The sequence below is a fragment of the Palaemon carinicauda genome, chromosome 19 (genome assembly GCF_036898095.1).
Source record: "Palaemon carinicauda isolate YSFRI2023 chromosome 19, ASM3689809v2, whole genome shotgun sequence".
Lineage (NCBI taxonomy): Eukaryota > Metazoa > Arthropoda > Malacostraca > Decapoda > Palaemonidae > Palaemon > Palaemon carinicauda.
This window is the reverse complement of record NC_090743.1, coordinates 110,879,777-110,902,653: the sequence shown is the minus strand read 5'-3', so window position 1 is coordinate 110,902,653 and position 22,877 is coordinate 110,879,777. Positions and strand designations below refer to the sequence as shown.

The 22,877-nt window shown below is 42.2% G+C and overlaps 2 protein-coding genes across 6 annotated transcripts in view; one reads left to right on the top strand and one right to left on the bottom strand.

The window, feature by feature from the left end:
- The window catches only part of ArgRS-m (arginyl-tRNA synthetase, mitochondrial), a 644,356-nt gene that overhangs the window by 302,712 nt on the left and 318,767 nt on the right, over positions 1–22,877 (top strand). The gene's annotated exons all lie outside the window — the stretch shown is intronic.
- Positions 21,375–22,877, bottom strand: part of LOC137658731 (TLC domain-containing protein 3A-like) — a 161,966-nt gene continuing 160,463 nt past the window's right edge. For all 5 annotated transcript variants that reach the window (XM_068393743.1, XM_068393740.1, XM_068393744.1 and 2 more), the window contains one exon: positions 21,375–22,877. This exon is cut by the window's right edge and continues 2,257 nt beyond it. The gene's annotated coding sequence lies outside the window, so the exon portion shown is untranslated.

Here is a 22,877-nt window from a genome sequence, read left to right as displayed (position 1 = left end):
TTAAACTTCTTGTAGTGATTCTTTATTTCCTTTCCTCACTGGGCTATTTTCCCTTTCGGAGCCATTGGGCTTATAGTATCTTACTTTTCCAACTAGGGTTGTAGCATAGGTAATAATAATAATAATAATAATAATGGTAGTAGTACATTTGTACAATCATTTGAATTGAATGATGGCAAACAGTATAAAAGGCCATGGCTACTTATGCTGCTAATATTTTATTTTCTCTATATGAAAGGCCATGGCTACTTATGCTGCTAATATTTTATTTTCTCTATATGAAAGGCCATGGCTACTTATGCTGCTAATATTTTATTTTCTCTATATGAAAGGCCATGGCTACTTATGCTGCTAATATTTTATTTTCTCTATATGAAAGGCCATGGCTACTTATGCTGCTAATATTTTATTTTCTCTGTGTTTTTCTTAATAATGAAGTTTGTTGTATTTTTCTTGATCATGAAGTTTGTTATTGTAAAATCTTTTGAAGTGGAGGAAATGCTTTCTGTGTGCTTTGCCGAATCAATGTGTTTCGTGATATTTTTCCAGCCATGTTCAATACTGAAATTGCAATGGCATAAAGCACAGGTTACCTCATAGCAATTCCTTCCTTGTTTGATAAATGTCCACTCGCTGGATAATTCATAACGAAATTTACACTTACAGTTTTACATCTTGGGCTGCTTGCAATTAGTTTGAAAGAGGAAAAAAGTAGGCCGTAGCAAGCAGTAATGGCACTTTGGTATTGAGGGTTGAAATGAAATGTCACAGTATGTTACTACTCAATAGTCAGCACTCACCTGGTGTTAACCAATTTAATAAGTTGCAAACGCGATTGGCTGATTTATGTAAACACAGTAAACCTTCAGTAACATGTTTTGGTTATTCTATTTATATTATCATCATCGTAATTTCAAGAAAGAATCACCAATTTACGTTATATCATGAGGTAGGGATTTTAATTTGTTAATATTTTTTCTATTTATTTATATATATATTTTTTTATGATGAACTAAAAGCAAGACAAAAGGGCATCCCGTGAGGGTCTAGTCTGGGACACGGTACAAAAGGATAAAATTCGGGACATGTCCCGCAAAATCGGGACGTCTGGCAACCCTAGCTATATATCACCAAGGGATAGAATTGTGTACATCAATGAATTCACTTCAAAATCTTTTATCTACCAAGATGTCTGACAGAGTGCTCGCCTAGTAGGATTCTTCAACTGCGATTTTTAACCATAGAATGAGGATAAGCCTGCAGGCTACGTCGAAGACGCCACACATACATTCAGGCCTGCTCGAACAAGCCTGGAGCTGTCTGGTCGCCTGTGAGTTCGAACCTTGCGAATAAAATCACGCCATACACACAGGGATACAGTTAAACCACGCCCACAACGTTTTCACCTGAAGGCTGCAACTGAGCGTGAATGGGGCCCCTAAGAGAGGCAGCCCCTCTCTAATAGAGGACTGGTCCCCACTGAAGCCTCTTCTCATGTTGGGCCACATGGGATAGGAGGTCTGACATCCTCCGATAAGAGTTGGATAACCCGGCTTGCTCTTTCAAAAAAAAAAACAACCCCTCTGTTGACGACCTGGAAAATACAAACATGGACCTTGGTACAGACAGCTCCAACTCGGGTTCTAATATCGTAACATTAGAACCTTACTCACGTCATATGAAGAATGATAAGAAAACCCTAGAGAAGAAGAGAGAGTGAGAAATGATGGCAGTACAGAAAAATATAGAGAAGTAGAAGTATTACCTGGTCAATAGGAAGTAGTGAATTATGAGAAATTTTTTATTTTGGAATTTGAAAATGCAAGACATGAACATGTAAATGTTTTAAAGCTACCAGGGAAATAGTTGCTATATGGGGAGGGCAGCCAAAATTCTTCCCCGGGAAAATGGAAGTCTCTTGATAGAGACACTATCCCCAATACAAGGCGAAAGATTGAAAACGCTCACAATATTGGATGGTCATAGTGTCAAATGCGTTTCGCACCCCACTTTCAACCAGAGTAGAGGTGTGATATATGCTCCAGAATGCTGGACACAGCGGAAAAAGAAATTGAGGATGAACTCAGGAGTCAAGGAGTAGTAAAAGCAGTCAGAATGAGAAAGAGAGTTGGAGAACAACGTTTTCCTCTTACTACTTTGATTATAACGTTTGATAACTGCAGATTACCAAATGTTATTAAAGCTGGTTGGCTATCTTTGAAGGTGAAACCATATATCCCTTCACCACTGCTATGTTATCATTGCCAAATGTATGGCCATTTAAGCCAGAAATGCAAGGAAAAACTAAATAATAATCCAGTTATTTGTGCCAACTGTGGAAAAAAGTCATGGAGTATACATAGAAAATCCAAATTACATACATTGTGGGAAAGCACACCCAGCTACATCTAAAATCTGTGTTAAGTTCATTTTTGAAAAAGAAATTCAGGCCATTAGGACCATGGAAAGGGTTGCTTTTATAGAGGCTCGTAGAAGAGCTCTTGAAAAACAGATAAGACCAGGGCAACTTTTTTCAATGGTTCTGAAGAAAAACTTGCCATAGCACACAGACGAAAATTATATTCCCACTTCTAAGATAAAGAAATGTATGAAAGTAGTTAAAGAGGTTGAAAGTCCCATTGAAAATCTATATCCAGAAATTGTAGAAAAATCAAAACATATACCTAAAGATCTGAAAGGTATTCAAAAGCCATCTACTCCCATTTTAAATAATAGTACAAACGTCTCTCAGGCTGTGTCCTTGCCTGATATGATGGAGGTTCCATTTCAAACAAATTTACCTGGTGAACCTGTAGTGGGGAAGGTGCAAAAACCATACAGCTCCCAACCTTTTAATCGAAAAAGAGAGAGACCTCCATCTCTCTTGTCTCTTACCATAAGAAACAGTAAAGTCACGACTTCAAATAAATATGTTGTCTTGTCTGCTGGTGTTTCTGATCAACTGGAAGGTAAATTGAATGAATCAGAAATTCAAGTTGAGGTCCACCATCCTTCTCAACAATTAGATCAAAAGAACAAAGAAAAAGACGAACACAAAACTCAATATATCAAGATCCTCTCTAGAGATACCACCGCGAAATAGTGTTAGATCAAATACTGCCAATGGGAAGACTTCATCCAAGTTGTCTTCCAAAAAATAAACCATAATTTTTTTCCTCCATTCTGCAATGGAATTGCCAGGGTTTAAGGGCGAAATAACGGATTTTGAGCAAAGCGAAAAATCTATTTTTGGGTGAGATAGCCATGGCGTCCTGATGGAAGGTTCCTCTTTGGTAGCTTCCTTGGGTAAATAACTACTAAGATATTCCCAGAGAATTTAACCACAGGTTATCACAGAATTCTAACTTCTGGAGCGAGTATCCTAAAGGTTTCCCTTTTAAGACATCGTATATCAACAGGGGACGCATGTATTAACGCGCCACATAGCTATCTACACCCCGAACAGAGTTAAGGCTTCGGTGTGTAAAGGCGGAGAATAGCTGGGAGCCGTTCCATAGCTAATCTCATCCGTGGCTACTTTTGGTACTCGAGACGTAAACAAACGGGCGCCATTGCTTGAATGATGTCACGTTCGTCTTCATCCTGAAGCCAGTTGCTTGCCGATCACCATGATACAGCAGAGCAGGGTGGGACATAAAAACTGGACGAAGTAGCAGGGAGGGTCCATCAGGACGCCATGGCTATCTCACCCAAAAATAGATTTTTCGCTTCGCTCAAAATCCGTTTTTTGGGCTCAAGCCATGGCGTCCTGATGGAAGAATACCAGAGAATCAATGTATCGTGGTAGATTTTCCCCTATTGGTAAGTGCCAAGGGCTTTGAACAAATTAGCATAGTAATCTTAATAAAGAACCGTAGGGAAGAATCTTCCTGCTCCCCTTGGCAGTGAAGTTCCCACGGGCCATGCCGAGGTCAAAGTGGTTATTGAAGGGCTATTCACCTTGTTAGAAGAACCTGAAGAACTTGGAGACGAGACTGAATGGTTGGCATTCGTATCGGAACATTCTGGAAGGCAGACAGGTGGTGGTTGGACACTGTGTGCTGAGAAGGTTGGTTTCGTATCCAGGGTATGAAGAGTAAGTATTCGTATTGGAATATTACTTTGTAAGAGTGAATATAAAATAAGGGTTAGGACCTTAAAATCTCCATGAACCATGAGGAAAGGGGATAATAAAACTATGACAGGCATGTATTTCATAGTAAGTAGGAGCGGATTGAGACGCACAAGTAATAAAATAGAAATTTTATTTCACAGTTGCAGAAATTAAATGAATTACAGCAATAAGTAAAGTTAATTTACAGAAATTATAATGTACATAGTAATAAAGACTTGCTCTTGAATCTGAAAGGGAATTTCAAATTTATTAGTAGGCACTCGTCCTCGAGGAACGTTAGTCTTTAATTAAAACACATCATGCTCTAGGCATGCGGCACTTGTGTGACAACTATGACATTTCACCTGGGATAAGAACAGTTAATAAGAAAGCACTAAGTGTTTTCGACATCACTATATATCGCTCGAGGGTCAACATAGGCACCCGAAGAGTTAGAGTCAAGTAACTCACTGTTCTATGCAGAGTTAGGTGCAGGTTTCATAACACTACCTGCGGCTACCACAAAATGTTTGACTTCGTGCACTTGTTTCGCATAATGTTTGAAGAAAACACGCGAGGACTTCCAGCCTGTGAAGCTTTTAAGGCTTTCGAAGTCCATACTCTGAAAGAAATTCAGAGACGATGCAACTTTTCTAGGATCGTGACCAGCGGGTGTACTGTCGGGATCCGCTCTGCGAATGAAGTAGGTGATTTTCGCTCTTAATTGTTTCAGTGACAGGTCGCTGCCCGATGTTTCTCCTTTGAAGAGTTGGCCTCCACCAAAGTTCGAAGTTCTGCGAAGATAGACCTTGAGGCTCTCTACTGGGCATAAAGAGGCATCTTCCTTCAGGGGGCATATTCTCCAGGGGCCCCATCTTTTGGTGGGTAATTCATTTTTGGCGAGAAACGTCAGATCCGGGGAGAGGGTAATGTCTCCTGAATCAGTAAACAGGATATGACCCTCTTCTCTTGATAATGCCACTATTTCGCTGACTCGGGCTCCTGAGGCAAGAGCAAAGAGAAATATAACTTTCTGAGTCAGATCCTTGAGAGGGCATGAATCATTATCTAAGTTGGAGGCGAAATGGAGCACCTTGTCCAATGACCAGGAGATCGGTTTCGGTGGGGGTGCTGGGCGTAGACGAGCGCATGCTTTCGGCAGTTTATTGAAGATGTCGCTGGACAGATCAATTTGGAAGGCATACAATATTGGTCTAGTCAAGGCCGATTTGCAAGTTGAAATCGTATTGGCTGCTAATCCCTGTCCATGAAGGTGAATGAAGAAGGACATGCAGAAATCAATTGTGATTTCCTTAGGATTTTTTGTCTTGACGAAAGAGACCCATTTTCTCCAAGATGATTCGTATTGCCGTCTTGTGGATTCGGTCTTGTATTCCTCGAGGAAGTCTAGACTTTTCTTCGAGATCCCAAACCTCTTCTTTGCGGCTAGGGAGAGAAAATCATGAGATGAAGGTCCTTGATTTTCGATGATGAAGCGAAGACAGTCGACTTCTGTACATGTTGGGAGAGAACTGGGCCTGGGAGAGGGATCAGCTTGGGCTGCAGCTCCAGGACCAGGGGGGTACCAGTTGCTCCGGGGCCACTTGGGAGCCACTAGGGCCGCTGTCCCTTTGAAGGTTCTCAGCTTGGAGAGGACTTTCAGCAGAAGGTTGGTGGGAGGGAACAGGTAGATCTTGGACCATCTGTTCCAGTCCAGTGACATGGCATCCACTGCTTCTGCCTTGGGGTCCTCGTACGGGGCCACGTACCGAGGAAGTTGATTGTTGTCGCTCGTTGCGAAGAGATCTATCTGAAGTTCTGGGACTTGGTGGGAGATGAAGGAGAATGATCTTGCGTCTAGAGACCATTCCGACTCTATCGGGTTTGTCCGAGATAGAGCGTCCGCTGTCACGTTGCGGAATCCTTGTAGGTGAACTGCAGACAGGTGCCATTTCTTCTTCTCTGCCAGACGGAAGATTGGGAGAAGCACCTGATTTATCTGGGGCGATCTTGAGCCTTGGCGATTGAGACATCGAACTACCACCAAGTTGTCTAGGGTTAGACGAATATGGATCGAGGGAGGCGGGGAGAGTTTCTTCAGAGTTAGAAGGACCGCCATGGCCTCCAAGATGTTGATGTGGAACGTCTTGAACAGGGGAGACCATGTGCCTTGAGCCTGTTTTTGGTGGGAGTGACCTCCCCAACCCTCCAGCGAAGCGTCCGTGTGGATGTTGAGTGATGGAGGTGGGTGTTGAAGAGGAATGGACCTTTTCAGGGCCTTTGCTTCCGACCACGGCTTGAGGAGAAGTCGAAGTCTGTTTGTGAGCCGTCTCTTGAGGTCTCTTCGAGTGATGGATGCAGAACGTCTCCAGACTCCCGCGGCATCCTTTAGCTGTGCACGAAGCACTGGGTTTGTTACTGAGGCGAACTGTAGAGAGCCTAGAACTCGTTCCTGCTGGCGTCTTGAGATCCGCTTGGATTTCAGTAGTCGCTTGACAGACCCTGCTATTTCCTTCCTTTTCTTCTGGGGAATGGAAAGGCGGTGTGACTGAAGGTTCCAATGGATTCCTAACCATTTGAACTTCTGAGCTGGAGAGAGGCGAGATTTCTTCGCGTTTATCTTGAATCCCAGGTGTTCTAGGTACTGGGTGACTTTGCTGCAGGATTTTACACAATCCTCGGGCGATGGAGCCCAAACTAGCCAATCGTCGAGGTAGGCCATCACCTGGACGTCTCGGAGGCGGAGCTGTTGTACTATGGCGTCCGCCAGCTTTGTGAAGATCCGAGGGGCCACATTGAGGCCGAAGGGCATGGCCCTGAAGGCGTAGCTTTTCCTTTGGAGTCGAAATCCTAGGTAGGAGGAAGCGTGGTGGTTCATCGGAATGTGCCAGTAGGCATCCGCCAGGTCTATGGAGACCGTGTAAGAACCTCGAGGCAGAAGGGTCCTTATCTGTTGAAGAGTCAGCATCTTGAACTTGTCGTTCGCTATGAACTTGTTGAGGGGGGATAAGTCCAGAATGACTCTAAGTTTGTCGGAGTCTTTCTTGGGGACACAAAACAGTCTCCCTTGGAACCTGGTGGACTTTACCTTCCTTATCACCTTCTTGTTCAAGAGATCTAGGACATATTCTTCCAGAAGGGGGGTTGATTGTTGGAAGAATTGCTGGAATGTTGGGGGTGGTTGAGTCCAACTCCAGCCTAGACCCTTCTTGACGATGCTGTGTGCCCAGGGATCGAAGGTCCAACGATCCTGGAATTGGCGGAGTCTTCCTCCCACCGGAAGCACTTCATTGCTTCTGGTGTCCCGAGGGCTTGCTGCCTCGGCCGCTAGCTCCGTTTCCTCCTCTCTCCTGGAGGGACGGCGAGACGCGTCTCTGCCTGCACCTCTGCTTGAGCCTCTACCTTTGGGACGAAAGGTAGTCGTCTGTTGCTCGAAAGCAGGGGTGAAAACCGGTGACTGTGACAAGACCGGTTGGGTGACCAGCTGAAAGGTCTGCTGTGGCTGAGCTCCCACTTGGGAGGTAGCGGGTCCCGGAAACTGACGTCTTGGTTGACGTTGCTGGGGTTTCTGTTTGGAAGATTTCCTCTTAGGTTGAGGTCCGTCGTCCTGAGAGGATTTCCTCTTTTTTGACATGCCCCACTTGTGGAGAAGGTTCCTATTCTCCGTGGCGGCTTTGTCGGTGATTTCCTTCACAAGGTCAGAAGGAAAGAGGTGTTTGCCCCAGATGTTGGAGGAAATCAGCCTCCGGGGTTCATGTTTCACAGTGGCACCTGCGAACACGAATTCACGACAGGCTCTCCGAGCCTTCATGAAGTGGTACATGTCCTTCACCAGGGTTGCCATGTGGGATTTGGCAAGTACCATGTAGTGGTCTGGTACTCTGGTGTCACAGGCCATGATGTCCAGTTGGACCTGGTGGGACATGGATGCTGCGAGCCTCTCCTTCGTATCTTGTTCCCGACGAAGGAGGTGATCGTTGACTTTCGGGAGGTCTTCATTAAACTGACGTCCGGCGACGTCAGGATCTAGCTTTCCCACCACGAAAGTATGCTGGATGTCCTTCCAGTGTCGAGCGTCGGGGGGAGTGACTATGGAGAAGGGTCTGCACTCCTCCAGTGCAGGGCAGGCTTTTCCCTCTTCCACAGCCTTGAGGCACGCAGCGAAGGCCTTTTCCATGAATGGAAGGACTGCATTCTCAGGTGCAACGTAGGTAGGGTGCTTCTTGCTCAGGTCCGGAAGCTTAGAGCAGGTAAAACCCCTACTTTTAAACGTGTTGGCTAGCATAGCCTGGGCCTTCGCGAGATCGAACACTATCTCCTCTTTCGGTTCGGTCTCTTCTTTGGAGGCAGGTTCAGAGCGAAGTCGGACGTAACAGTCCGGGTAGGCCTCGAAATTTGGGAAGAACTCCACGTCTTCCAGGGGGACCGTGCCGATCTTGTCACTGACGAAGATCCTGCCGGTCGCTATAACCATATGCTCAGCATACCTCCATGGGTTGGCATGTGAGCAAGCGGGGAGATCCTTAACCGAGATCTTCTTCGGTTCTTTGGATCCTATCATAGACCTGATGAACTCCTGATTCTCCTTCAGCCTGTCGTCCATGATGGCTTTAATCATCCGGAGCATCTCTTGGGTGGATGGCAAGGGTTCCGGGGTAGTGGAGGTAGACGGGAGAAACACTTCCGTCGGTGTAGGAGTAGGGGCGGTGATGGAAGGAGGAGCGACCTCATGCTCCGACTCGGCGTACTCCACCTGGTCTTCATCATCTTCAGCCCCTTGAGCCATAAGGGTCTTCTCCGTGTCTTCCGAGACATCCGACATGTGTTCATCATCTTCGGAATCCAGGCGGCACTCGTGCATGGACTGGGCCATGACTACATCAGGTTCCACTGTAATTTGGACAGTGGGGATCGAATCCTTGGGTACCACAGAATCAGGGGAGGCCTTAGGGAACAGAAGTGACCTCAATTCTTCAGTGGCCAGGTACGGTCCGGTGGCATTCTTCTGGAAACCACGCACCCACTTGCGTAGCTTCTCCCGAGAAGTGTCCCTGACCTCCGCTGAGGGAGGGTTATGGAAGGCATCAACTAGGTGAGCCTGGCAGACCGTACAATTCAGTGGGTCCCAGAATTTCAAATCCCCTTTCTTGTTAGCACAAGGGGCGTGAGTCCTGCAAGCCGTATGCCCGTAGAAGTGCGGGCGTTTCACAGCGCAGAAGTCGAAGTCACACTTCATCTGCTCCTCCTGTGGAAGAAAGAGAAAATGAGTATGGGGGGAGTCATAAGAATGGCTCTTAAGCTAAGTTAATATTAATCATTAATTTTAACTTGATAAAGGGTGTGATGCACAGAGGATTGAGAGAGTAAAGAAACATACTCCATGCATCTCGCCCAGCTGGCTACCGTAAGCTTCATCCTTGGATAATCCGAGGTGGCCGAAGGCACAGGATAGAATTCCCGCAGAATCCATAGGGTAATGGAATTCCATGGAAATTACCAAGGATAAGTTTGGGACTGAGGTCACTCAGTCCCAAATTAGGGGGCTAAAGGATCCCCGAGGGTAACTGCTTCCGGCAACCAGCCGCGCTAAGATACACGCAGCATGCTGGAAATCTGAAGAATGCAAAAGGACAGCATGATTACTAATAGAACAGTATCAAGGTACTGATCCACTAACGTAAACAGGCCATCTGGTTGCAGTGTAGGGCTATCAGTATGAGGTGATAGCTAGTAGAAGGGGGTGCAAGTCGTCTTGACGCCTCCGGGGGTCCGGCAGACCTCCGGCACGCCAGAGGCCGCTCCAGCAGAGTTTCTGGCATTAGTACAGACAGTATAAGTCAAGAGTAATACCAGGGTGGCGGCCGCCGGCGCCGGCAGAGGGAGCGGCGGCTCCGGCAGCCGGAGGATGCCAGAGTGGTGACAGGATCAAGGATAGTTATGGCAGAACCGGGTTGCCGGCAGTGGATGCCGGCACTCCGGTGGCCGGCCGGCGGGCGAACGGCCAAGCTATGAGGGAGGTGAAGAGCCATCGGCTGGAAGCCGGCGGCAGGCGGCAGTCCCCTGGCACACGGAGGACTGGCGGCCATGGGGGTATAGAGGGAGTCACCAAGGTAGGAGGTGGGTATCACCGACAGTGGAGGCGGCAAGGGACCGGCACCCGGATAGTGAAAGAGACAGGGGGAGGGATGTAAGGAGTCCAGTCATGGACTCCCAGACATCCCCCCCTGAGAGGGTGTACCCATGATAGAGGCTGGCTCTATCACCCAGAAGCAGGGGCCGCAGAGGACCGGGAGCTAGGGTAGCCCAAGGGAGGGCTAGGGAACACCCAAAGAGGGGGAGACCCCTGTATACAGAACACATCCAGTGGCTAACCCCATAGGACACTATGAAGGGTATTTGTACCAGAGCGGACTGTACGCAGAAGCTCCAGGTTGCCCTATCACTCCACCTGAAGGAGGAGTTGTAGGACAGGGGACAGATGGGTATAGACTAACCTAAGTATAGGCTAGGCTATACAAGAGATAGGTGGGGAGGGGAGAAGAGAAGAGTCTTCCATGAAAGGGGTTCTGTACCAGAGCGGCCACTAAGGAAGGGAGGACACTCCCTAACCTAAGGTAAGGCAGCCTGACTGAAACGGTACATGGGTACAGTTTCAGCAAGGGACAGAATTACTCTTCCAAAACCTAACCTAGAGCAGGGCTGAGCGTCCTGAACTAGGAAGGATAGAAGACATATCGCTATCGCAGGACAGTCATAGACTAGTCCTAGCCATAGAGGAAAGATTAGCCGTTCCTCACTCTCAGGCGCAACCCTAAGGGGGGTTCATTCCCTTAGGGAGGACTGAGAGGCGATAAAATACTCTGGTAAGAGCTTGATCCCTTTACGTGGTAAGGGGAGCAAGGCTACGCAGAGGGAATGCCAAGCAGGGGGATGAAGGGAGCATATAGGGGTCCTACATGTAGGTTAGGTTAGGAAGGCACACTAACTAACCTATTCCCTATATGGTCCCTGAAGGCGAAAACACTTGCATCACAGTCAATAGTATTGTAAAATAATGCCACTATCTTCATAAATAAGCCTAGGATCACTGATAAATCATGCATGAACACTGATATATAGGCGCACTGGCCTGGGGGCTATAGTAGCCAACTGGTATAGGGTCAATCGATGACCGGTAAAAAAGCGTCAAAACACGATATAAAAGTTCCTAGCTATGAAGACTAAATAAACTAATGTTATCGATTAGTAATTGAGGCCGGAAGCGTTGTTGTGGCTAACTAAATAAGGCATGCAGAACAACAACGACGCCATAAAATGGCGGGTCCGGTAGAAGCACAGCTCTGCCACAAAACAACAATTATCTCGAAAAGTAATATTTACTTTATGGTCAGAGCCCAACTAAACAACACTGGAACCCCGCACTCAACTTTCCAGAAGAAGGCGAGGCCGAAGGTAGCGACATAATAAGGATGCAAGGCGATAAAGATAGCACAGGGAAAATCCGTCTAAGTAAGGCAAGCTACTAGCAGAAGGATGGAGACGAACGTGACGTCATTCAAGCAATGGCGCCCGTTTGTTTACGTCTCGAGTACCAAAAGTAGCCACGGATGAGATTAGCTATGGAACGGCTCCCAGCTATTCTCCGCCTTTACACACCGAAGCCTTAACTCTGTTCGGGGTGTAGATAGCTATGTGGCGCGTTAATACATGCGTCCCCTGTTGATATACGATGTCTTAAAAGGGAAACCTTTAGGATACTCGCTCCAGAAGTTAGAATTCTGTGATAACCTGTGGTTAAATTCTCTGGGAATATCTTAGTAGTTATTTACCCAAGGAAGCTACCAAAAAGGAACCTTCCATCAGGACGCCATGGCTTGAGCCCAAAAATAAGAACTAAAGGTCTTCATACGTGAGCACTTCCCTATAACTGTATGTGTACAGGAGAGCAAGCTCGATGCTAACACTCCTTGTCCTCAAGAGTATGTTAGCTATAGGACACCATATGATCAACGAGCTGGGAGCCATGGGGAAGTCTTATGTACGTTTGTCGAGATGTTCCCCAAATATCTTTGTCTATCTCTACCCCTCTGCAGGCAGTGGTTGTACAGATTGATATAGGAAGAAAATACACAATCTATTCTCTTTACTTGCCTCCAAATTATAACATCTCATATGATAATATAGTAGAGGTGGTTAAACAACTCCCACAGCCTTTTCTTTTACTAGGAGATCTTAATAGTAGACATCCTTTATGGGGTGATGTTTTGGCAAACGCAAGGGGTAATATGTCTATCAATTTTGGAGAATGAAGATGTAGGACTCCTTAATACAGGAGAGTCCACACATTTTCATCTTCAGACAGGTACCTTGTCCTGCATTGACCTATCAGTTGCAGCCTCTAACTGTCTTCTTGATTTTAATTGGAGAACATTAGATGATTGGCATACTAGTGAGCATGCACCAATCTTTATAAACTCCAACAATGGTCCACCTTTACAGAGATCGCCACGATGGAATCTTGATAAGGCGGACTTGGATAGATTTCGGGAGCTAAGTGAAATTGAAGGAAATGCAGAATAGTTTGAAAGTGTTGATGATGCCATTGACTTAATTTAATGGAACTCTTCACACAGCAGGAGTCAATTCCATTCCCAAAACAACAGGGATATTCAAACGATGACCAGTCCCCTGGTGGTCATCAGAACTAACTGCTCTGCACAGAGCCACAAGAAAGTCTTTAACCCGATTGCACAGGCGCCATACTGAGGAGAATTTAGTCATATACAAGAAATGTAGAGCACAGTTCCGTCATGCCATGAAAGAAGCTAGACGCCAGTCTTGGTGTCATTTGTTACCTCCACTAACAGTAGAACACCAACATCATCTGTGTGGAGGAATGTGAAAAAGATAGCAGGCAAATTCACCCCAAACCCACCACCAGTGTTAAGGGTAAATGATCAGTATATGACTGGAGCAACCAAAGTTAGCAGTGCCTGGCTGATCATTTTTCAAATGTATCATGCAATTGTGAAGCAGCTCCTGGTCACCAGTATAGGAGCATTGAAGAAAAGAAGGTTTTAAATTTCGCAACAAGAAAGGAAGAGTTATACAATTCTGTGTTTACTGAAAGAGAATTTCATTCTGCACTTGCTACGTGTAGCGATACAGCCCCTGGACCCGATGGAATTCCATATGCAATGATTAGACACGTACCTTTTAATACAAAGTTATTTATTTTAAGCATTATTAATAGAATATGGTATAATCATAGTTATCCAAGTGTTTGGGAACTAGCCATTATATTAGCCTTTTTAAAACCCTGTAAGGACTGTAAGGACAAGTTTTTAGCAGCAAATTATATGTCAATTGCATTGACATTTTTTTTATGTAAAATAATGGAGAAGATGGTCAATGTAAGGTTGATATGGTACCTTGAAAAGAAGGGTCACCCATTCAATGTGGATTCAGAAAAATGCACTCAACGACTGATGTGTTGATACGACTTGAGTCCTGTATTTGTGAAGCCTTTGCTTCCAAACAGTACCATGTGACAGTTTTTTTTTTACCTTGAAAAAGCATATGATACCACATGGAGATATGGTATACTTAAAAGAATTCATGAGTTTGGATTAAGAGGAGAGCTACCACTATTTATTCAGGCATTTCTTTCACGTAGAGTTTTTCAAGTGAGAGTTGGGGAAACTCTATCAGAGAGTAAATGCCAGGAAGAAGGAGTTCCTCAGGGTAGTGTGCTGAGTGTAACCCTTTTTGCACTAGCAATTAATGTGATATCCTCAGTCATTCCCCGGGATGTTCTCACAACATTATTTGTGGATGATCTCTCCATATCACTTGCTGGAACTAGAATGGCAATGGTTGAGAGAAAAATACAACTCTCTATAGACAAAATTATCCAGTGGGCCGATAGGATTGGATTTAAGTTCTCGACAAGTAAAACTACTACGTATTGCCCATTTCTGTCGTATCCGGTGAGTACATCCTGACCTGGACATATACATCAAAGATCAACGGTTCCCATGTGCAAGTGAAGCTAAATTTTTAGGGTTGATATTTGATTGTAGGCTTACATGGGTTTCTTACTTAAAAGCAATAAAAGCTAAATGTCTTGAGGCTTTGATCTTTTAAAAGTATTGTCCCATACATCATGGGGCCAGACCGCAATACTATTTTAAAATTATACAAAGCCTTGATTTTTTCCAAAATTAGTTATGAATGTGAAATATACTCCTCAGCCACCCCAAGCCGGTTAGAAATATTAGATTCTATACATCATGCTGGTATTAGATTGTCCACAGAAGCGTTTAGAACCTCACCTATCACAAGTCTCCTTTTTGATGCTGGGGAGTTGCCTCTAGACTTTTACCGAATGTCTTATATTATTCGGTATTGGTTTAGATTGCAAAGACTCCCTAATTCTTTAGCCTTTCAGATTGCAATCCTTTTAAGGCACTCAACATACTTTGAGTTGTACCCAAAATCTCTTCAACCTTATGGCTTTCAGGTGAAAAAATTATTGAACAGTCTTGATATAATTAGAATTAGGGTGCTTCTATTCAAGGTATCATCAACACCTCCATGGAAATTACCTGACGTATCTTTTTGTAAATACTTTATTGGAGGTTAGAAGAATATGACTGACTTAGAATCCAGGTCTCTTTTTATGGAACATGTTGCAGAACATAGGGGATTGACTTTTATATATACTGATGGCTCCAAATCTGATGCTGGCATTGGATTTGGAGCATATAGTAATGATTTCAATTGTAGAGGTGCCCTTCCCCTAACACCTTCCATATTTACTGCCGAACTGTATGGCATACTAACCACTATTGAGAAATAGCTTTGGAAATGAGGGTAATTTTACAATTTTTAGTGATGCAAGGAGTGTTCTTCAAGCTTTAGAAGTTTTTAATTCTAGTAACCCTCTAGTTTTAAAGATTTTAGAATGCCTTTTTATTACTGGACGGAGAGGTATAACAGTTCGATTTTGTTGGGTTCCAGCACATGTTGGTGTGTCTGGGAATGAGAATGCAGATTTACTGGCAAAGAATGCGGCATCTGAGTTGATACCAAGAAGGTATCCCATTCCTTATAATGATTTCCTACCTAACATCAAGAAATGGTTTGTAATAATTGGCAACAACACTGGGATAGTCTAGATGGCAATAAAATGAGGGAAGTAACAAATGTCATATCACCTTGGAGGTATAACACGATGCCCCGAAAATGGGAGAAGACTCTTTGTCATCTCCGTATTGGTCACACTCGGTTGACACATGAGCTTCTGCTGAAGGGCCAACACCGACCGTATTGCGACGTCTGTTTAGTACCTTTAACAGTGAGGCATTTGTTGACCGAATGCCCCAATTATAATAACTTAAGAAATAGATATCTGTTTGAGGCTCGAGGTGAGGATGGCAGGTTCATCCTTGCCAAGATTCTTGGAGATAATGTGTCCTACTATGCGAGGAGCATTTTTAGATTTATTTCAGAAACAGGTGTTCTGAAAACTATTTACCTTCTATAATGACATTCAACTTTTATGGTTTTAATTGAATATTCTTTTAATTTTTATATAAGATAAATGATATCGGCGTCAATGACCTTAGATGTCAGGATGCCAGAAAACCTTAAATCAATCAATCAATTAACCTTAACACATCTTACATCTCCCTCCTAAAATATTACGAGGAGGGTAATATTTTCAAAACTTATAAATGACAATATCAAAACCAGACATGCTCAAAACTCTTGAAGAAAAACATCAGACGTATGGTAAATCATGATCGTGATAATGGTAACATTAGGATGAGAGAGAGAGAGAGAGAGAGAGAGAGAGAGAGAGAGAGAGAGAGAGAGAGAGAGAGAGAGAGAGAGAGAGAGAGAGAGAGAGTGCATTAACATAAGAAGCGAAACAATGATTACATCAGTATTGCAAGATTTGTACTAAAATTGAGTTGGGAATGCACCATCAACATTAAATCTCATTCAGAGTATTATTTTGCAACATGAAATCAATGCACGTCTAAGTTCAGTCAAAAAAAAAAAAAAAAAAAAAAAAAAAACCAAACCTTTCCTTTTATAAATGCAGAATCAAGTTCTCTTTTTCTAATGGATTTTCTCCAGTAGGGGTCTATCATATGGTTGAGTTTGGCGGTCGGTACACCATCGCGTACATGTCTCCCAGTTGCCAGTTGAAAATAGCCCAGTGAGGAAAGGAAACGAGGAAAAATAAAAAGTTTGAGAGTAACAACGTTAAAATCAATATCTCCTATATTATTATTATTATTATTATTACTTGCTAAGCTACAACCCTAGTTGGAAAAGCAAGATGCTATAAGCCCAAGGGCCCCAACAGGGAAAATAGCCCAGTGAGGAAAGGAAAAACGGAAAAATAAAATATTTTAAGAACAGTAACAATATTAAAATAAATATTTCTTATATAAACTATAAAAACTTTAACATGACAAGAAGAGAAATTAGATAGAAGTGTGCCCGAGTGTACCCTCAAGCAAGAGAACTCTAACCCCAGACAGTGGAAGACCATGGTACAGAGGCTATGGCACTACCCAAGACTAGAGAGCAATGGTTTAATTTTGGAGTGTCCTTTTCCTAGAAGAGCTGCTTACCATAGCTAAAGAGTCTCTTCTACCCTTACCAAGAGGAAAGTAGCCACTGAACAATTACAGTGCAGTAGTTAACCACCTGCAAGAAGAATTATTTGGTAATCTCAGTGTTGTTCAGGTGTATGAGGTTGGAGGAGAATCTGTAAAGAATAGGCCAGACTATTCGGTGTGTGTACGCAAGGGGAAAGAACCGTAACCAGAGAGAAGGATCCAATGAAGTACTGTCTGGCCAGTCAAAGGACCCCCATAACTCTCGAGGGGTAGTATCTCAACGGGTGTTTGGTGCCCTGGCCAACCTACTACCTACAATATGATGTATGGTCAGTCTCTAGGGCATTATCCAGCTTGCTATAGTAGTGTCACTCCCTTGACTGTATTTATGAGCGGACTTTAATCTATTCTAATATCTAGTACTCAGTATCAGTACAAAAGATGTCAAGCCCTTATTAATGTAATCTAAAGGAGTTTCAATTCTGTAATAGTTGACAGAGAACCGCCAACGTGTTTTATGGAGTCAGCAGGAATGATCGATGGAACGGGTTATACAACTGTCGGACAAGAGCGCTTGGGAGCGAGACGGGAGTCGGTATAAGCAGGAGGGAGGTATTAAAGAGGTGGGTGGATGTCGAGAACGACAAGAGGAAGAGGGGGGAGGGAGGTGAGTTCAATGGATGGTCGAGCCTCGGGTCGAGCTCTCCTCCTAAACGAAAGGAAGAGAAATACGATAGAATAGAGTACCCAAGTGTACCCTCAAGCAAGAGGACTCTAACCCAAGTCAGTGGAAGACCATGGTACAGAGGCTATGGCACTACCCAAGACTAGAGAACAATAGTTTGATTTCGGAGTATCCATCTCCTAGAAGAGCTGCTTACCATAGCTAAAGAATCTCTTCTACCCTTAGCACGAGGAAAGTGGCCACTGAATAATTACAGTGCAATAACCCCTTGGGTGAAGAAGAATTGTTTGGTAATCTCAGTGTTGTTAGTTATATAAAGACGACGAGAATATGTAAAGAATAGGCCAGACTATTTGGTGTGTGTGTGTGTGTAGGGAAAGGGAAAATGAACCGTAACCAGAGAGAAGGATCCAATGTAGTACTGTCTGGCCAGTCAAAAGACCCCATATCTCTTTATCGGTAGTATCTCAACGGGTGGCTGGTGCCCTGACTAACCTACCACCTATTAAGGGCGTTTTCAGGTGCTGTAGCCTGGCCAATGATGTCTTGTCTCTATCGAGGCTTCCAGTCCTGCTGATACTTGTAGTGTTGATCCTGTTGTCCCTTTGAATGAGAATCTAGTCAACATAATTGATAGGCATATCCCTTCTTGTGTGCTAAGGTTCCGAGTGAAGGACAAACCATGGTTCCATGATCATTGTAGACGTGCTTATTTGGAGAAGCAGGAGGCCTATCATCTTTGGAAGGGTAACAGATCAGATTTGACCTGGAATAACTATACTCAGCTTAAAGATTTTGCTCAGAGAGTTTGTGCCTCAACTGAAAAGGAATACAATTTAACCATAAAAGAAACCCTTTCTGATACAACTCAGGAACATAAATGGTGGTCTACCCTTAAATCTGCACTCTTTGGTGTAGATATAATAGTTCCTCCTTTGCTTAAACCAGATGGCTCAGTCACTCACTGTCCAAAGGAAAAGGCAACCCATTTGGCTGATGTTTTTGACAGTAAACAGAGTAATGAAAAACTTTAACTTCCTCATTCCTGTTTTCCTGAGGCTAAACTAACTAGGTTAGCTTTTCGATCTCGTGAAATTAAAGCTCTGTTGATGGACCTTGATGTTTATGAAGGCGTAGACCCAAATGGTATTTTTCCTTAGTTTTTTTATAAAGATACCAGATTTCTTGGCTCCAAAGTTATCTGTTATTTTGCGCAAGTTAGCAAGAAGGGGAGCTTTTAGCACTTGGAGAATTGGTAACGTTACTCCTCTATGTAAATGTGTTTGTGGTAGCTCAAGTACAACTGATTACCGCCCAATTTCCATAACTCCCATATTATCTAAAGTTTTTGAACGTCTTCTGGGAAAATGTCTTAATAGGTTTGCTGAAAGTAATCATCTATTCCCTAGTTTGCAATTTGGTTTTCTTAAAGGCCTTGGAGCATTGTGATGCCCTTCTTACAACTCCAATGCTGTACAGAAATCCCTTGATTGTGGTCAGGAAGTTCGTATGATTGGCCTTGATTTTAGTGCAGCATTTGAGCGTGTTAATCATGAGGCCCTTGTTTTCAAACACAAACAGTTGGGAATGGGTGGGTCGTTTCTTAGCATTATTATGGATTTTTTAAGTAATAGATCTCAAAGAGTTGTTGTTGATGGGCACCATAGTGTGTATAGGGATGTGATATCTGGTGTTCCACAGGGTAGTGATCTTGGCCCATTACTTTTCATACTATGTACACATGACATGTGGTTTGGCCTAGAAAACAAGATTGTTGCATATGCAGATGATGCTACTCTCTTTGCATCAATTCCATCCCCTGAATGTAGGTCTGGGGTTGCTGAATCCCTTAATAGAGATCTAGCTAAAATTAGTGCATGGTGCAAATTATGGGGCATGAAGTTGAATCCTAACAAAACTGAAAAGTATGATTGCCAGTAGGTCAAGGACAGTGGCTCCTCAACATCCGGATCTCATTATTTATAATGTATCTTTAACTTTGTATGACTTTTAATATTTAAGGTGTGATTTTCGACAGCTAATTTACTTTTGAGAAACACTTTAGGTCTGTATCTTCTTCAATTGCACAAAAAACTGGTTTATTGAGAAAGTCTTTAAGATTTTTGGTGATCAATTTATCCTGAAGAAGTGTTTTAATTCTTTCATTCTACCTTGTTTTGAGTATTGTTCTCCTGTCCGGTGTTCAGCTGCTGATTCTCATCTTAATTTGTTGGACAGAAACTTACGGTCTATTAAATTTCTTATTCCTGATCAGATAATCTTTGGCACTGTTCCTGTCCGTAATACTAGGCAGGCAGTTAATTCTAATAGCCAGGCCTTCTCCTTCATGAGGCTCAATACTACACAGTATTCTAGAAGTTTTATTCCAGCTATGACCAAGTTGTGGAATGATCTTCCTAATCGGGTACTTGAATCAGTAGAACTTCAAAAGTTCAAAGTTGCTGCAAATGATTTTATGTTGAACAGGCCGACATAAATCTTTGTATAGTTTATATATGACATATCTGTTTTGACGTTGTTACTGTTTGTAGAATGATTTTATTGTTAATTTTTTGTCATCATTTATTTATATCCTTATTTCCATTCCTCGCTGGGCTATTTTTCCCTGTTCGAGCCTAAGGGCTTATAGCATCTTGCTTTTCTAACTAAGGTTGTAGCTTGGCTAATAATAATAATAATAATAACAATAATAATAATAATAATAACAATAATAGCTGAAGGAATGCTGCCAGAAGATTTTGTCTCTGTTAATCAATCCAATCACGAAATCTAAAACAGGAATGGAGATGCTTAAATCACTTTTTTTAGCTGGTTCTTATTAATAGCAAATATTATTCTGCATTCTGTTTCGAGGATAAAGCTTGGCCACAAACTTATCCTAAACATATTCCTATCTTGATTTTAAAATTACTGAAAGCAAAGGGACTGGAGGTAGTAGGTTGGCCAGGGCACCAGCCACCCGTTGAGATACTACCACTAGAGAGTTATGAGGTCTTTTGACTGGCCAGACAGTACTACATTGGATCATTCTCTCTAGTTACGGTTTATTTTCATTTTGCCCACACACACTGAATAGTCTGGCTTATTCTTTACATATTCTCCTCTGTCCTCATACACCTGACAACACAGATTACCAAACAATTCTTCTTCACCCAAGGGGTTAACTACTACACTGTAATTGCTCAGTGGCTACTTTCCTCTTGGTAAGGGTAGAAGAGACTCTTTAGCTATGGTAAACAGCTCTTCTAGGAGAAAGGCACTCCAAAATCAAACCACTGTTCTCTAATCTTGGGTAGTGCCATAGTAGCCTCTGTACCATGGCCTTCCACTGTCTTGGGTTAGAGTTTTCTCGCTTGAGGGTACACTCAAGCACACTCTCCTATCTTATTTTTCTTCCTCTTGTTATGTTAGTTTTTATAGTTTATATAGAAGATATTTATTGTTGTTACTTTTCTTGAAATATTTTATTTTCCTTTTTTCCTTTCCTCATTGAGATATTTTCCCTGTTGGGGCCCCTGGGCTTATAGCATCTTGCTTTTCTAACAAGGGTTGTAGCTTAGTAGGTAATAATAATAATAATGATAATAATAATCATAGTAATAATAAGTTTTATAAAGTACTCATTTCGAAGTCCTCACTCACCCTACACTCAAAATTATTAGGAGTTAAGATTAAACGCCATGTCCCTATCATATAATAATCATCTACTAATAATTAACCTTCAGTTTTTATTCAATATCAGTATGGAGAATAAAAGCTTGAAGTTTGTAATTATTTGCATAATCTAGTACATTTTTGGCATTTCTTTTCCTTGTCTAGGAATAATTTTAGTAGTTATATTTAAAATAATTTACAGCAACAAGGGTATTTTTCCTTTTCAGTATCATGTCTTTTAGTCCTTTATCAAAACAAACTATATATTTCTATTTTATTCCAACAGAATTCTGGTATAAATTTACAATATGACATTGACTGTCGAATTATCAGAGTTGCCAAGAGGATAGCTTACAAAAACCAGGAATTATATAGAAAAAAGCATAGAAATGTTACACATGGGATGATATGGTCATTAAGGCACCAAGAGCGGGAATTTTGCATGTCTGTAAATCTCCACAACATGAAATGCATAAAGAAAAAAAAAAAAACATTATTACAAATGAATTTCATAGGAACTATGTGATGAACATTCTATACATAATCCAATATTTCTTTCTACAGCTGTATCACTTTCTTTTACTTTTAATCCTTTCCTTTTGGTTTCTTCCCACTTTTTAAAATTTGTTTGCCCCAAATTAGTTTTCTCCTAACAAAATCCTATTGACTATCTTTTTGGTCACATAGAGATGTGGTCTCAAACTTATTTAAAATCATAATGTATTACTTATATTAAAACCTGAGAAATTAAAATACAGTAACCCAACCTAATATTGCACCTCAAAGAGAGCTGCAGGCAAGATCACAATCGGGATAAGAGAGGCAAGTGCTACTCCAGCTTAGGTACACCAAAATAATGGCCCAACAGCGCATAGCCGGCCTTTTGCAAACATACGTAAAATTAATACTAAAGCATAAAAATCAAAAAGATGAAAATGATCCATCATTCAAGTCTCTATTAAAAACATAACTCAAATCATACAATTTTATCAACCACAACACTAAGATTCCACACCAGCTCTACAAATATTCGTACTTCCACCATTCAGTGAGTTGCCAGACAAGAAATGGCGAGTGAGGATAAGGGAAGTTAGTATGTGTGCACAGGATTGCGGCATAGTATAAAATTTTTCTTGCATTGTTATTTTTGACTGAACTTAGCAATGGAGTGCTGTAATAACAATCCTTTCGAGCTGCTTTACAAAAGCTAAAGATTCATTTCCCGAGGACTAAACACTGTACCTTACTATGTGCAAACGTACAAATGATATCTGTGAGACATGAAGATCTTTTCTATGCTTGTGATAGTAATTCCAGTAATTTTACATTAAACTGCTGTTAATTTGAATCGGCTCCTTACTGCAAGGAGACTTTTATTTTATTTCAATACCTGCTTGTAGTCATGATGATTATTATTTCACCAATACCTTATAGTCATATTGCTAAAATCATTATGATGACTACAAGGTATATATTGAAATAATCATTTTATTGAAATTCTGTTTACAGTAAGCATTCAATCCTAATAAATACCAGTAGCAGTTTGTTGTGAAATTACTGGAATAATTAGTATTTTTGTGTAATAAAGTATTATGTTAATTATATGAATTGTGTAAAGTAAGAAGAATGGTACTCTGAAATACATAGTAACACAGGACTACAGTACTTTTCAGTGCCACCACTTATAATTAGTAAAAGAAAATTCTCAACTTAGTGAGCCACAAGAAAAATTAGTTAATATTTTTGTTTTCAATTTCTCCTATTA